The following is a 3,909-nucleotide window of genomic DNA, read 5'->3' as shown; positions in this document are numbered from 1 at the left end:
TGGCTCTTTATGATTTTGGCATCAGTTCCTTCTTCAGGTCCTACCCTGGTCTTCCTCAGTAATATGACTTGAATGCAAGCTGAAGTAAACTCTTTCCTCCTCCAACTTGCATTTGGTAGTAGTGTTCATCACAGCACAGGTCAAACGAGAGCACGTTCCCTGCAGATTTAGCACTTTTGTCCCTTTCTGTTCACTTTATCTATAGTTCTTGTAGACCAGACTGGTCTCGAACTCACAGAGATCCTCCTGTCTCTGCCTCCTGAGTGCTGGGATTAAAGGCATGTGCCACCAACGCCTGGCTCTCATTTTTTTATTAATTTATTTTTAAAAAAAGATTTATTTATTTATTATGAATACAACATCTTGCCTCCATGTATGTTTGCATGCCAGAAGAGGGCACCAGATCTCATTGTGGATGGTTGTGAGCCACCATGTGATTTCTGGAAATTGAACTCAGAACCTCTGGAAGAACAGTCAGTTCTCTTAACCTCTGAGCCATCTCTCCAGCCCCTCACTTTTTATTTTTAATGCCCTACTTTTCTTGTACCTCTTTTGTGTTTAGATATGCTTAATTTTCTTTTTCTCTTCTTTCCTTCTTTCTTCCTTTCATTGATTTATTTGAGATAGGTTTCACTGTGTAGCTCTGTGTGTCTTAGAAATCACTTTGTAGACCAGGCTGGTCTCGAACTCTCAGAGATCCACATGCCTCTGCCTCATGAGTGTGGGGTTAAAGGTGTGTGCCATCATTGCCCTGCTGGATATGGTTAACTTTCATCCCTTCAATTTCTTTATTTTTTCTTTCTTTTTTCCTTTCTTTCTTTCTTTCTTTCTTTCTTTCTTTCTTTCTTTCTTTCTTTTTCAGTTTAAATTTAGATAAGAAATAAGGTTGCTTCACACGTCAGTTCCAGGTCCCTCTCCCTTTCCCTCCTCTCCTCCCGTGCCCTCCCCCCAACCCCCCCATTATCCCCTCATTTCCCCAGGGAGGGTGAGGCCCTCCATGGGGGGTGTCCATAGTCTGTCATTTCATATAGGGCAGGGCCTAGACCCTTCCCCAAGAGTTCAGGGTGAGAGTGCACCTCACATTGTTCTATGGGAGTCCAAAGTCCTTGTGCATACTCGGGATGGGTACTGATCTGCTTTCCAAGGCTCAATAGATTACCTAGGCCTCCTCACTGACACTCACATTCAGGGGGTCTTGATCAGTCCTATGCTGGATTCCCAGACTGATGCCTGGGATTCAAGAGTTAACCTTTGTCAAGTCAGCTGTTTCTGGGGGTTAAACCAGCCCAGTCTTAACCCCTTTGATCATCAGTCCTCCCTCTCTGTTACTGGCTTTCTTGAGTTCAGCTCAGTACTTAACCGAGGGAGTCTGCCTCTTCTTCAATCAGCCACTGAATGAAGTTTCTGTTTCCCAGACTCTCTGGCCATGGGATTGTAGGCCGGCACTCCCCAGATCTATGTCTAAAATCCATATATGGGACAGTACATGCCATGTTTCTCTTTTTGGGACTGGGTTACCTCACTCAGGATGGTTTCTTCTAGTGTCATCCATTTGCCTGCGAATCTCAGGATTCCATTGTTTTTTTCTGCTGAATAGTACTCCATTGTGTAAATGTACCACATTTTCTCTATCCACTCTTTGGTTGAGGGACATCTAGGTTGCTTCCAAGTTCTGGCTATTACAAATAATGCTGCTATGAACATAGTGGAACAGACCTCTTTGTTGTATGAATGGGCATCTTTTGGATATATGCCTAAGAGTGGAGTTGCTGGGTCTTGTAGTAGGTTTATTCCCATTTTTCTGAGGAATCTCCATACTGATTTCCAAAGTGGCTGAACCAGTTGGCACTCCCACCAGCAATGGAGGAGTGTTCCCCTTTCACCACATCCTCTCCAGCATAAATTGTTGTTGGTGTTTTTGATTTTAGCCATTCTGACAGGAGTGAGATGGTATCTCAGAGTTGTTTTGATTTGCATTTCCCTGATGGCTAAGGATGTTGAGCACTTTCTCAAGTGCCTCTCAGCCATTTTTAGACTCCTCTATTGAAAAGTCTCTATTTAGTTCTGCAGCCCACTTTTTAATTGGGTCCTTTGATGTTTTGGAGACTTGCTTCTTGACTCAATTTCTTTGTTTTTTGTGGGGTGGTGTTTTGCCTGAATGTATGTCTGTGCAGCACATTGGTGCAGTGCTCACAGAAGCCAGAAGAGGGCGTGGGATCTCTTGGAACTAGAGTGGAAGACTATTGTGAGCCACTGTGTGGGTACAGGGAATTGAGCTCAGGTCTTAATTACTGAGGCATCTCTTAGTCCCTAGTTCTTGTCTTTTAGATGAGTTGACATATCCAAATTCTTTTTCTTTCTCTCTTTCTTCCTTCCTTCCTTTCTTTTTTTTTTCTTTGGTGTGGGAATTTTGAGACAGGGTTTCTCTGTAACTTTGGAACCTGTCCTGGAACTCACTCTGTAAATCAGGCTGACCTTGAACTCACAGAGATCCACCTGCCTCTGCCTCCTGAGTGCTGGGATTAAAGTCGTGTGCTACCCTGCCTAGATAGAAATATCCATTGCATTTTAATTAATTGCCTACAGTATTCCGCAATGTGACAAGCTACACAGGTGTGTAATTGAGGAATATTAGGCTACAGGCAGACTTCAGAAACACCGTGACTTTGGTTCCTTCCACTAGAATACAGAGAATATCACAGTAAGACAAGCATGTGTATATTTTGTTTCCCAATAGATCTAAGAGTTTTTTGTTACCTCTAGTCTATGAATTTTGTAATAGTATTTTGTCTGAACGATGATATATATACCTCAATTTAAAAGTATTCTGTGGCAAAAAAGTCAATTTTGTCAGCATTTGGCAACTTAAAATAAAAGACAATACATTTTGTCAAGTGAATCAACAAATCATGAATAATTTCCAGTTGCATGTAGTGTTGGTTTGAAAGCATTTTAGCCACAGTTTCAAAATCGCTGTCAACCCTGTCAAACCTGCAGCTCTTCTTACCAGCAAGGGATTCCACTAATTGAAATCCTCTGCTGTTTTTTAATACATTTAAATCACCTTCATGAGGAACAGCTTCCCTCTCAAGAAATGACTTTCTTTTTTTTTTTTTTTTGGTTTTTTGAGACAGAGTTTCTCTGTATTGTTTTGGAGACTGTCCTGAAACTCACTCTGTAGACCAGGCTGGCCTCGAACTCACTGTGATCCTCCTGCCTCTGCCTCCCGAGTGCTGGGATTAAAGGCGTGCGCCACCAACGCCCGGCAAGAAATGACTTTCTTTGTTCAGTCTTCAGAGAGGATTTTTCTCACCAGACAGTAATATTCAGTCAAGTCTCCAGGCTTAATTCTACCAAACAGGCACTTCCTTCTGCCACTGAAGACTTTAAGCTCTCGAAGTTGTCCATGAGAGTTGGAGAGTTGGGTCAACTTCCAATTTGTTAATTTTGAATCCTGACTGTCCCCTCCCACTTTTTGCTTGTTTGTTTGTTTTGAGACAGAGTCTGACTCTAGCTCAGACTCTTTGGAATCCACTCTGTAGTTCGGGCTGGCCTCAAATCCATGAGAATCCACGTGTATACCTGTGCCAGAATTAAATGCTGGGATTAAAAGTGTGAGCCACCACATCTAACTTGAACCATAAATGATCTTATGGCATCTGGAACTTGGATCCTTGTCTAACTGATGGTGCATACCTGTAATCTGAACACTTGGGAGGTAGAGGCAGGAAAATTAGGAGTTCAAGGTGATCCTTAACTACATAGTGAGTTTGAGAGCAGCTGGGCTTCTTGAAACCATGTCTCGCCGGGTGTTGGTGGCGCACGCCTTTAATCCCAGCAATGGGAGGCAGAGGCAGGCGGATCTCTGTGAGTTCCAGGCCAGCCTGGACTACCAAGTGAGCTCCAGGA

This window comes from Mesocricetus auratus, unplaced genomic scaffold (assembly GCF_017639785.1).
Source record: "Mesocricetus auratus isolate SY011 unplaced genomic scaffold, BCM_Maur_2.0 Super-Scaffold_100676, whole genome shotgun sequence".
Taxonomy (NCBI): domain Eukaryota; kingdom Metazoa; phylum Chordata; class Mammalia; order Rodentia; family Cricetidae; genus Mesocricetus; species Mesocricetus auratus.
Note: the sequence above shows the minus strand (reverse complement) of the source record.